Source organism: Ornithodoros turicata, unplaced genomic scaffold (genome assembly GCF_037126465.1).
Source record: "Ornithodoros turicata isolate Travis unplaced genomic scaffold, ASM3712646v1 ctg00000916.1, whole genome shotgun sequence".
Classification (NCBI taxonomy): Eukaryota; Metazoa; Arthropoda; class Arachnida; order Ixodida; family Argasidae; genus Ornithodoros; species Ornithodoros turicata.
Window position 1 is genome coordinate 103,675 of NW_026999418.1, and position 13,377 is coordinate 117,051.

Consider the following 13,377-nt stretch of genomic DNA (forward strand, 5'->3'; position numbering starts at 1 on the left):
ATCTGTCGTCTGTTTCTCGGTCCAAGGAATCTCCAAACTCAGCTTGTAAACACACAATAAGCAGTGAACCTGACGTAGCTGTAAAAAGAAAGTACACTTTCCTAAACACGTAGCACAGTTAATTTCCTGACAATCATTCTAATTCTAACCAGGCCCTTGAGTTGCACAGTTGGTTAGAGCCTTCGAAACTTTCATGGGGCATTCGTCGCGTGTGCAAACAACGACGACAACTACGAAAATAAGGATGGCTCAACGTGCCTATCTATCGTGGGCACAGTAGGCGAAGACTGTGATCGTGCTGCAATACTGCGGTGGATACACCACCAGAAGTTCCGGCCGAAGACAGAGAGCTGGGAACAAAGTGTGATGCGTGCTTACACTGTACTTCGCCGTCATTGCACAACTCTGCCACTTCACCAGCACTGCAGCATATAGCTACTCATCAGGTTCCTGGGGAGCACAGACGCCGCACAAACACTTTGATTGTTTCCTGCGTCGTAGTGAATCTCACGGGATCAAGTATTGAGCACTCTGATCATGAACGTACCTAAAGCAGTGGTCCTGAGGCTCGTTCTGTTGCGTTAACGCAGCTGCGGCACGTACATCACCAGCGACTTGCAGAGGAAGCGGATCCGTCGAATATGGGCCGTCATCAAACATGTATATTCGTCACGAGAGCTATTACTAAAGGCATTTGAACAGCACAATTCGCCACTTCCGCGTTCCGAGTCTGCCATCTCCGTATGTGCCTTCGCCTTCGTCTCCCTGACCTTGCTCATGCAAGCACAGGAGGGCCACTTCGAGAGTTTCGCGGCCGCGCCAAGTATGTCGCAACGGTAGTATTGATTGGGGCGCCATCATCCGCCGGAAGCTGCCGTTTACGCAATGGTCCAGGGAAAATGGCGGGCGCCCAAACCACGTGATCTCGAGGAGCCACTCACAGCGTCCCCGAGCTGCTGCGCGGGAAAAAAGCTGGGGCCCATTGCGCATGCGCAGACCGACCTCCTTTCCCAACCTCCTTCCCCTTCTCTCCTCGAGTTTTTTGTCTCTCCTCTCGTCCCCCCTACCCCCCAGACTCGTCCGTTTGTGTTCGGCGCTTGTTGTCTTGCTGTAGAGCAACGATCATGCTGTCCCGAAGCAGACAATCAAAAAGCAATGGTGTATGACAAATCAACTTTATTTGTCCTCGGGAACTGCCTCGAAAAAGCTACAGTACATATCTTTTTACGTCTTGTAACAGGCTTCACTGGAGCTTTAGGTACTTCGACATCCAAGGGCCGTTCAAAAGCCAATGCTGAGCTATGTGCGTCGTTATTGCCGATGGTTGCGGGAGAACTAAAACAAAACAAAAAATATATTGATGATCAGTAACTCTGCACGAAAATCACTGCTATGATAGGCAATCTATCTTGATTTCGTATTTGAACACCAAGGCATTTGTCACGAATGTTTGTAGATCACAGTGAATGAACGGCTGAGACGCGCATGAGGGGCAACTAGCATAACCACACATATTTTGATTAACGGCATATCAGAAACGTACACGTTACGGCAATGCACTGCACAATGAAACGCCGCTAACGTACCGAGTGACTCGTAAATGCTGTACGTAATACACTTAACGTGATAAACCTGCATTACTTCCTTCAGTCACAAAAAAGTAATAACTTGTCTTACCGTTCACCTGCAGTACGTCGGAAAGAGTGCAGACTTCCTCTCTGACGATTTCTGCGTCCTTTGGAGGTGCAGGCGAATTCCATGTCATGTTCGTCTTCCCGCTGTTGTGATGATGGGGTGGATGTGCCATTCCGTTCTCACATTAGCAGTTCGCCACAATCTAAATCTAAAGCATTCAAAGCCCTCAAACTACCCCGTAGCGTCTGCGTGCACAACGGTTGCAGTCCAAGAGAACACGCATGGCCGGACAGACGCGATGTCTCCTCTGTCGTTCTTCTTTCTCCTCCATTCGACTGCTTCCGTTGAGCGGTTCGCGCGTTCGGATGCTCGCTCCTCACTCAAATGACTCTCGCCCAATCAGCGCGAAGGAAACTGACGCCAGTTTTTTAGACCAATGAGCATCCAAATATTTATACATATAATGCGCAGCCAATGAGAGGTCTTCCGAGCTGGCACGCCGGTGGCGACAATATTTTCGAGGCGGTGCGTTTCGCTTTAGAGCCGGCGGCTGGCGCCATCACTTCGCAAGACTTCTTCATCACGAAAACAAAACACGACTTAATAGCAGTGATGGCCAGTAGTTAACTACATGTAGTTAAACTACTAGTTAAACTATCTGATTGTAGTTAAAAAGTAGTTATCAACTACTTGCAGAAATGTAGTGGCAACTACTAGTTAAACTACTATTTTAAGTAGTTAACTACAGAAGTTAGGTTACTGAAGGCGCCAACTACTTCCAATTTTGCCGCAAGCTTTAGGACACGATTGTGCTTCCGAATTTTGCCTTGAGCTACTTGTTTATGAGAACGGGGGTGCAGAGCAATTGTGTCGTGCATGTGTACTAAACCTTCACTTTTAATTAGAGGTGTGCGAATATTGAAATTTTCGAAAACGAATCGAATATCGAATATCACACATAGGATAACGGCTTCTAAGAGTTAATTAAGTTAATTAAGCCCCGAAAACAAGCATCGTCACAGTTGTGTTCTGCTGATCCTTAGAAAAATGTCCCAAGTGCTAATGAGGAATATGTATTAATGTTTTTGCTTAGCATAGGGCATACATGCTTATACGCACATGTACAGTAAGATTATTTTTACAATGAAACAGTGTGCTGTTCTCATGAGGCAAGCTGAAAACCGCAAGAAAAAACTTTCATTTCAAAAATCTTTCATGAACAGTGAACACCTGTGTTGGCATTGTAAACTGCTGGTGAAACAGACAGAATGTAAGTGAAGAGCAATGACATGTTCAGAGTGTGGGATGATTTAGTGATGAGCACCTCAGAAGGAAAATGATGGTGGCAAGTGACATCACGCGTGAGACCATCGTTACTTACGGTAATGCATAGTTTGGAACGGCCTCATGCATTATAGCGCAGTAAAACTGCGATCCTCGACGATGTTGTATGGCTGTATCACGCGTGATTGTTTCCGCGACGTTCGTATTCAGCGCTTCTTTCATTTCACGGCGGAACTCTGCGCGCGGGCTTCAAACTTCGTCGCGCCGACGGCGACGCGCGTGAGTCGCGAGCAAAATCGCTCCGTGAAGGTCCGGCTTAAGGCTATATATGCGTTTTGCTATCATCTGTAACAACAGCTAGCGCAGTTTCAACTGACTGCAGCGTTACTGTCGCCCTAGTTGGCGCTTTCATACGGTCGCAGAGCGCCGGAGTTGGAGAAACTATGTCGAAATATCAACACGTCCCACTCCTCGATTATCGCCGTCATCGCACGCGACCATGATTCTATCATATATCGCTGACAACCACAAAACGAAACCGAAAAAGACGCATTCGAAACGCAGGTTTTGGCTGTGCATGCAATTGGACGCTGAACAGCGGTGTTCGGCTCAACGTCAACAAAATTTCGATATTTAACCGTAATTTCACCGAACTGTAGGCCTCATACGAATGTTCAGCGTTCGCTAGCAATCCACTAAAGCCGCGACAGTGCTGACGATGTATGAAACGTACCGCGGTCTCGGGTTTCGCTTGGGCGGACTCTAAAATGGCGACTGCACACAACTCCGTACTAGTTTCGGTTTCGGTTACCGAACGTATAGCGACGCATTCGCAAACGAGCATACCTGGGAAGCTCCGCGCGTCGCTTTGCAGCTGTTCTACTATTCATGTTCGTCGCCACAACGTACAAATTCCAGTGCGCAGCCCGAAACAGCTTCCGAATAAGTTGCTGTGATATGCGAAAAAAAAAATCGAATACATATTCGAACTTTTACGAATACACGAAAACTTCGAATATCAAATTTTCGAATACGAATATGAACCGAATATCGCAAATATCCGAAATTTCGAATATTTGCATACCTCTACATTTAATGCTTGTCTAGTGAAGCCTCATATGCTGTGAAATAATTCTGCAACTTAGTTTATCGCGTAGGCATAGAAAGAATCCCGCCGCAAGCTTTGTATTTGACGATCGTAGCAATGGCCTGAGCCAAAGTTTATTATTGCTTGTGGTTGATATTTAGGTGTCCAAGAACACTACAAGGGATTGGTGTTGGTGGACAACCTTAAGTAGTTATAGATGTAGTCAAACTACATTGCAGTAGTTAAAAAAGTAGTTTTAACTACTCCCCTGAAAAGTAGTTGAACTACTAGTTAAACTACTCAATCACAAAGTAGTTAGTAGTTATAGTTAAACTACTGTAGAAGTAGTTAGTGGCCATCACTGCTTAATAGGTGTACTTCTTCTACAACAACTTAACAACGTGCGAGCCTACGTTTCTTTGAGTAAACTCGTTCTCTTCGATTTAGAATGTGTGTGTCACGTGGTCACATTCCTTCAACCGCCAGCAAGCAATCCGAAACTTTGGGCGCGAGCTTTGAACGTTGACCGTTGGAGTGACAGCAGTGGAAGGCGGAAGCTGGTACTGGTACGTTAGTGTGCGCTTTGTATCAACCTGTGTCTTTCAAAGTAAGCAATCGTAGAAATATGAGTTATGATGAATGTGCCTGGGTGGGTGCGTGAACTGTTATGCGATTTTGTATTGCACAGATGTGATAGCCACCAGTTCCGGATATACGCCAAGCAAAATCGCACTGGAAAGAATAAGAATACTCGTATCTCTGCGAAGGTAGTTAGTACGTGCGGAAACCGGAATTGCAGGATTCACGTTTGATCGATTATTTTCAGGTCCTTCGAGGTGCAGAGCATCGAAACTGCTTTCCCGGAAGCGTTGTGTACGTACGGAAATTCATATTGACATGCCAAAGAACCTTGCAAATATATAAACACCGCCTGAAAGCCAAGCTTCATGATACTGGAAAGCAAGTCACGAAGCATGCCACCTCCAGAAGAGACTTGCTGATCTGTGATGTGTTTGTCAACTATGTAATTATACTTTTTTTGCAACGCCTATGCAGCGATTTCGAGAAAAGTAGTGACGTCATATTTGCATATCTATGAATAAGCTTGATGAATACAGTGTTTCCGTTGCAATATCTGTGTTTGTCACTTTCTGACGTCCGTCTCGTAAACCAGTAGAATAATTAATGAAAGGCACAGAACTGGAGCACCGGAGAGCCCGCACAGCGCTCCGCCATGTTGGATAAGCATGAAAAACAGCGTCCTCAGACGAATGCGGTACCCGCCGCCTTATCCAAACTCATAGCGAATGCGCATGCGCAGAATTGGTCTTGCAACCACTGGGGTCGTATTTGGCGCTGCTGCTGCCCGAAAAACGTCCCCATTGCGATCAATGGGAGTGCCCCATCCCTGATGCAAGCTGCAAGCTGCGGGGACTCCTCTGGCTCGCCGCGTTCTTATTGGTCAGATTCCTTGTGACGTTGCTAAAGATTCTCAGCAGGGAGTTCCGCTTGACGGCCGCATCCGTCGTCTGCTGTAGCGCCGCTTACACACGAATTATGCAAAAAGTATTCCGTCGATCGGGATGGGACTTTCGGAGTATTGGTCAGTGAAGGACGGGGGATCTCATTTCACTGTGGTTTCGGAATCGATCTGTGGTCGATGCGACTGTCCCTTTAAGGGATCCGAAAATGGCAGCTTGGAAAGCTTGATAGTGTGGAAGTGACGAAGAATATGCTCTGGGTCTTCTACAGCACAGCAGTGACAGCATCTGAGCCAGTAAACTTGCCTCAGGTGGTGATGCCACTGAGCTGTAAATCCCCCATTGAGTCACAGTGCATCATCTTGGCGAGAAGTGTTTTGTGGCATCCAGAAATCAAGCTCTGGGTCAAAATTTCTCAGTATAGAAGGGAAGAAAATGTCAGTTGTCCACTGACATGAAGACAATTTGTACAATCCATTGATCCGTTGGTCAACGAGATCTGCTTTCTACAAGACCAGTAACAGTCCTTTGCTACCTTTCACTGTGGTCTAATTAAACACCTCCCATGACGGTGTTCCCGGCACAGTTTTACCTTGCTGAACGACTTTTTGCGACTCTTATCAAACATAACATTAGCGGTTCTTCGTAGGCTGAGGCCGAGGAAAGCAAGAGACGTTTACATGATGTTTACGTGATTACCGTCGTGACAGATGGTTGACACAGCAGTTTTGCGGTACATTTTATATGTTGCTCATCCTGGACATTTTTCACTACTCGAGTTCCTGTCCAAAACAGCTACGACTGCATGAATGTCACTTAACCCATGAATTCCTTCATGAGTTGCACGCGTGTTAGCACACCAAGTCGTTACACGTCTGAAAAATACCTGACGAAATCGACAGAAGAAACATATGCTTTATTAGAGCTTGCAATGATTACCCTTTTTATGCAGCACATCCGCAACACCATACGAACCATACAGCTCCGTCGCTACTCCATTTTCTGAGATAGCCTCGTTCCCAATGGTAGGCGAGCCGCTGAAGCGTTGTTTTCCTAGTATTCATACGCGTAGTTATTTACGCCTATAACTTAATTAAATTAATAAATAATTGAGAGATACATGCTGAATACGACACAGAATTGCATAAAGACTCGTTATTCTGGAGTGTGACCCTCTTAAACACGGATTTTCTCACGTGGAACCATGCTTAACACTGGACTGCATAGACCCAATGTGATGTACTTTGACAGCGTGGATTTCAAAGGGATGGAGTTTGAAGAGTGGGTTTCTTAGCGTGGATTACAAAAGTTTTATTATTAAGAGTGGGTAACAGGGTACACCCAAATTGATTGCAGTGCGCATGCGCCAGCATTGATGTCACGTGTCGTTCTTTGCTGCCACCACCTTGCCGGCAGCTCGCTTCGCGTGCCCATTGCTCGAGGATGCGGTGATGAAGCAAATTTGTCGAATATTCCGTTCAAGTTCACTAGACGCCCGTCAATGTTTCATGTCCGTCGATGAGGGAATGTTTCACGCCTGCGAGTTGCATGGTCGGTTGAAAAGATGAGGGCGTCTGCACAAAACTGTTTCGTGGGCCGCTTTGTTACTACTGATATGCATCAAGCGCAAGTCCACTTTTTCTAAGCTGTACTCTCTCGGCCCAGGCAACATCAGCACCAGATAAATGTACACAACTTCAGAATGAATTAAATGGTCTCTGACCAGAACCTGGTAAATAGCTTTGCTTGTATCGATAACGAACCTACATGGTGCCTCCAAGTTACACTTGAAACGTTTCATCTCTGCAGAGCCGCCAACTACTCTAAACGAGGAGCCGAAAAGCGGTTTCGCTTTCAACCCTCAACTCGTCCGATCTGTGTAAAAGTCTAGATATTATGTATTGGGTTTCCTTAGTGTATGACGTGAAACGCCCGCGACGTTTATTGGGGGAAAGTCTACACCGGAAGTTCGGGTGGTTTCCCCAACTTCCGTATTAGTAGTATACATTGGGTAATATTAAACGGTAGGAACAACTTATTTATTTACACATGGTAAACAAGACTTTCGTGCACGAGACTGCACTTCTTCAGGTTACAAAAATGTAAACATGGTACAGGCACATATACAGGGTGTCCCAGAAAACGTGTCATTGAATTATATTAAAAAACTACACCACCTAGAGTCATGCGGTCAATGGCATTTGTTCTTACTGGGTTTTTGCCACCTCCTCGTGTGAATGTCGTGTAACGTAAATTTAATTATGTAAATTTTTGCGAGCTTAAGTCGGAAATTTGCCTAGTAAAGGTCACTTCTTTACCCCACCAATGTGAACAGCGTGTCTAATTTAGTCAAATTAATGATAATTGACAGGGATATTCAGAAGCTATACCATCGAAAAAAATAGCCCAACATCATGCGGGTGTTGTTTCCAATGCAGCCCCCAATAGACGGATTATCTCCGATGAATAGAAGGATTAGCCATTGTGTAGGGTACACCACTAGAGGGCGCTACGAGCGACGCCTCACCACTAGGGGCCGCTGCTGTCGCATTCCGCGGATGACGTCATTGCTCCTTCGGGGAGCATGGTGAGAGATAGCGGGAGGCATTGGATGGCGATGCGAAATAGAGCGCCCCCTTGTGCAAGGCTGTGGTGGCGCTGCGGGCGACATGACAGACGCTCTCGGTGGCGGCTCTCCACGGCGGTGTCATGGTCTCGTGACCGCGATACGCGGCGTCGGCGGCAAAAGGGTTTTGGGTCCAGCGTTGTGTACGAGTCTTTGAGCGAGTTTATATTAATCTCACTCCGTTTATTGTTCAACTGATGGTTGTTGTTTGAGAGCTCAATTGCTATGCTGTGAGATTGGGGTGTACGGCACGCATACGGCATACGACAATATAAATAAATAAATATAAACAAAAGGACGTGCACGATAAATTACGCCACATTATTATGGCTTCCCGTGTTGCTACACTTTGCATTATAAAGGCGCTTTCGCTAACCAGTCCGTTCACAAACAGCCGTGTGCATCCCTTGGTGTATTTATTAGACTTGGATACTTTCCTTTTAATTGCCTAATAACGCTTTTGTGACTCGAGCGCGTATATTAGAAGGCTCCAGACTCGCGCAATATTATTTTGGTGATGGCGCATATGTTCAGACAAGAGCGGAGGAAAGTTGTTCCCCCCCATTTGCTTTATGTATTTATTCACCTCAGTATGTCATTCTCACATACTAGTTTAAATTTAATTAGCGATTAGTAATACTGCAGTATATGCAATTTAGCACACTACAGTGCTGTAAGATATATTGTACAAGCGCCTTGGCTGCAGAATCACTGGGTGGATATCTGTAAAATTTTAGTGCCTTCTTTTCTGTGGTGGTCACTGTCACTAATAGGGATTCAGTTAAGTGTTGTGGCAATTCCAATGTAAACAGTCATCTGCTATATTGGAAAGTGAGTGATTATGGTCAAACAAGTCAATTAACATGATACCTTCTACAATACCATCTGTGATTCCTAAATGTCAGTATACAACAAGTCAGTATATGACAAGGTATGAAGAAATGTTAACGTAGTGCATGCTATTCAAAGCAAGTTCTTCCACACACACCCCCCCCCCCCCATCTACAAACACCCAGAAAACAAAAACAAAAAAACTGGTCTTGGGTTTGCCTCTGGAAACATAATTTAACTACACAAATGCAGATATGTGCAGCCAAACACATTTGCCATAAGGAAAGCGTGAAGATTATTGCAGTTGCAACGGTCATGTCAGTAGGTCATGTACATCTTGGTATTTTCGAAATTTCCCAAACATTTCCATGTCTTTTATATTCAACATGCTGGACATCTAGTGTGCAACACCTGATATCGAATCAAAATCTGAGCCAGTATTGGGTCATGAACACACCGGTGTAACATGAGCAACAAAAAGGCAGACCACATGTCAACAAGTTGCAAACCGTTGTTTCATCTTGCACATTTGTCATGCTCATCTAGGTATTTTTGAAATTTCTCAAACATTTCCATATCTTTTATATTCAACGTGCTGGACATCTAGTGTGCAACACCTGATATCGAATCAAAATCTGAGCCAGTATTGGGTCATGAACACACCGGTGTAACATGAGCAACAAAAAGGCAGACCACATGTCAACAAGTTGCAAACCGTTGTTTCATCTTGCACATTTGTCATGCTCATCTAGGTATTTTTGAAATTTCTCAAACATTTCCATATCTTTTATATTCAACGTGCTGGACATCTAGTGTGCAACACCTGATATCGAATCAAAATCTGAGCCAGTATGGGGTCATGAACACACCGGTGTATCCTGAGCAACAATAAGGTAGACGGCATGTCAACAAGTTGCAAACCGCTGTTCCATGTTGCACATTTGTCATGCTCATCTAGGTATTTTTAAAATTTCTCAAACATTTCCGTATCTTTTATACCTAGATGAGCATGACAAATGTGCAACATGGAACAGCGGTTTGCAACTTGTTGACATGCCGTCTACCTTATTGTTGCTCAGGATACACCGGTGTGTTCATGACCCCATACTGGCTCAGATTTTGATTCGATATCAGGTGTTGCACACTAGATGTCCAGCACGTTGAATATAAAAGATATGGAAATGTTTGAGAAATTTCAAAAATACCTAGATGAGCATGACAAATGTGCAAGATGAAACAACGGTTTGCAACTTGTTGACATGTGGTCTGCCTTTTTGTTGCTCATGTTACACCGGTGTGTTCATGACCCAATAGAGAATACTGGCTCAGATTTTGATTCGATATCAGGTGTTGCACACTAGATGTCCAGCATGTTGAATATAAAAGACATGGAAATGTTTGGGAAATTTCGAAAATACCAAGATGTACATGACCTACTGACATGACCGTTGCAACTGCAATAATCTTCACGCTTTCCTTATGGCAAATGTGTTTGGCTGCACATATCTGCATTTGTGTAGTTAAATTATGTTTCCAGAGGCAAACCCAAGACCAGTTTTTTTGTTTTTGTTTTCTGGGTGTTTGTAGATGGGGGGGGGGTGTGGAAGAACTTGCTTTGAATAGCATGCACTACGTTAACATTTCTTCATACCTTGTCATATACTGACTTGTTGTATACTGACATTTAGGAATCACAGATGGTATTGTAGAAGGTATCATGTTAATTGACTTGTTTGACCATAATCACTCACTTTCCAATATAGCAGATGACTGTTTACATTGGAATTGCCACAACACTTAACTGAATCCCTATTAGTGACAGTGACCACCACAGAAAAGAAGGCACTAAAATTTTACAGATATCCACCCAGTGATTCTGCAGCCAAGGCGCTTGTACAATATATCTTACAGCACTGTAGTGTGCTAAATTGCATATACTGCAGTATTACTAATCGCTAATTAAATTTAAACTAGTATGTGAGAATGACATACTGAGGTGAATAAATACATAAAGCAAATGGGGGGGAACAACTTTCCTCCGCTCTTGTCTGAACATATGCGCCATCACCAAAATAATATTGCGCGAGTCTGGAGCCTTCTAATATACGCGCTCGAGTCACAAAAGCGTTATTAGGCAATTAAAAGGAAAGTATCCAAGTCTAATAAATACACCAAGGGATGCACACGGCTGTTTGTGAACGGACTGGTTAGCGAAAGCGCCTTTATAATGCAAAGTGTAGCAACACGGGAAGCCATAATAATGTGGCGTAATTTATCGTGCACGTCCTTTTGTTTATATTTATTTATTTATATTGTCGTATGCCGTATGCGTGCCGTACACCCCAATCTCACAGCATAGCAATTGAGCTCTCAAACAACAACCATCAGTTGAACAATAAACGGAGTGAGATTAATATAAACTCGCTCAAAGACTCGTACACAACGCTGGACCCAAAACCCTTTTGCCGCCGACGCCGCGTATCGCGGTCACGAGACCATGACACCGCCGTGGAGAGCCGCCACCGAGAGCGTCTGTCATGTCGCCCGCAGCGCCACCACAGCCTTGCACAAGGGGGCGCTCTATTTCGCATCGCCATCCAATGCCTCCCGCTATCTCTCACCATGCTCCCCGAAGGAGCAATGACGTCATCCGCGGAATGCGACAGCAGCGGCCCCTAGTGGTGAGGCGTCGATCGTAGCGCCCTCTAGTGGTGTACCCTACACAATGGCTAATCCTTCTATTCATCGGAGATAATCCGACTATTGGGGGCTGCATTGGAAACAACACCCCATCATGCTCTACGGAGGTCGCACAGAATAGCGCACGATGAATTGTTCAGCGCAATCTTTGTCAGTCCGACGAAAGGAGGTTGGAAACCCAGCCCTCCCCGACATCGCAGAAAGAGATAAAACAGGCACGGCTTATCACGTCCGACTTTCGCTGGGATAATGCTTTCCCTCTCCCAATTTTAGGAACTGTTACTTTTTCTACTATCACTCTGTGGGCTGGCTTCGGAACTTCCTTTCGTCGCACTGCAAGCGATTGCGCTCAAAAAGTCATCGCGCGCTATGGTCCGGTGCTCCGAAAAGCATGATATTCGGCTATTTTTTCCGATGGGATAGCTCCTGAGTATCACTGTGAATTATCATGAATTTGAGTGAATTCGGCACGCTCTTCATATTGGTGGGGTAGAAAAGTGACCTTTACTTTGCAAATTTCCGAGTTCAGTTCGCAAATATTTACATAATTAAATTTGGAGTACATGACATTCACATTAGGAGGTGGCAAAAACCTAATAAGAACAAATGCTGTTGAGCGCATGATTCTAGGTGGCGTAGTTTTTTTATTATAATTCAATGACACGTTTTCTGGGACACCCTGTATACAGTTGAAGGGGGAGTTCTGGCATGAGAGGGTAACAGGTTGATGGAAAGGATGCACACAACAGATAAAAATCAAAGTATAAGTGTAAGTATCAAAGTATAAGTGTATAAGCCCTTGGGCTCGCGTTATGTTTCGCTTCTGATACCCCTGCTTTAGTATTTAGGTTCTGATTTTTATCTGTTGTGTGCATCCAATCCATCAACCTGTTACCCTCTCATGCCAGAACTCCCCCTTCAACTGTATACATGTGCCTGTACCATGTTTACATTTTTGTAACCTGAAGACGTGCAGTCTCGTGCACGAAAGTCTTGTTTACCATGTGTAAATAAATAAGCTGTTCCTACCGTTTAATATCACTCTTTGATTTACTCACCACCGGCAACTTGACATCGCCTATTTTTTCTGCCTTCGTATCTTCTAGTATACATTGGGTGAGATTCACACACATTGCCACCAGGCTAGCGACACCGTCGCGTCTGGGCCGACTTCACTCGCGTATTTTATCCCGCGCCCAGCGGGCGGCGCGAGGGTGGAGAGTTGTCCTTGCGCTTACCGGTGGGCGGCGCGTGGCGGGAGGGCTGCGTGCGCGCTTACCCTCTCACATTTTCAAGCCAGGGCCGACTTCTTTCGCCATTTTTGCATCTGTGCCGACTTCAATACTTGCCAATACAACAGGTGTGCACTAGGCGGTTTGCATGCAAGCATAGACATGGAAAGGACATCCAAAAGTACAAGTGAAAATATATTTATTAAAGTCAATAGTGTAGGCAAGTATGTAGTGACCCTATGTGAAGGTGAAAAACCCGGCCACAAAACCTGAAGCAGAAGAAACACAGTACGATACATGTAACAAAGGTTATACTTATTACAGGTATGATGCAATAGTATTGAAGGGGTACCACACATCATGCACAATATTTTTTATTAATCGTAATTACATAAGTTCTCAATTAATCAGAACTAAAATGGGTAGCACATTTAATCAAATAAGATATTTTTAATCAATACGATTACAATCAAAATTACAAGTTTTATTATAAAAAGTCTA

At 44.6% G+C, this 13,377-nt stretch overlaps 1 long non-coding RNA gene across 1 annotated transcript; it reads right to left on the reverse strand.

Annotated features, from left to right (window-relative positions):
• Positions 1–1,156: 1,156 nt before the first annotated feature.
• LOC135375689 (uncharacterized) lies at positions 1,157–2,197 on the reverse strand. The gene is made up of 2 exons (XR_010417339.1): positions 1,678–2,197; positions 1,157–1,335 (listed from the first exon to the last, which is right to left on the reverse strand). It is a non-coding gene; the product is annotated as an uncharacterized LOC135375689 (long non-coding RNA).
• Between the last annotated feature and the right edge of the window lie 11,180 nt (positions 2,198–13,377).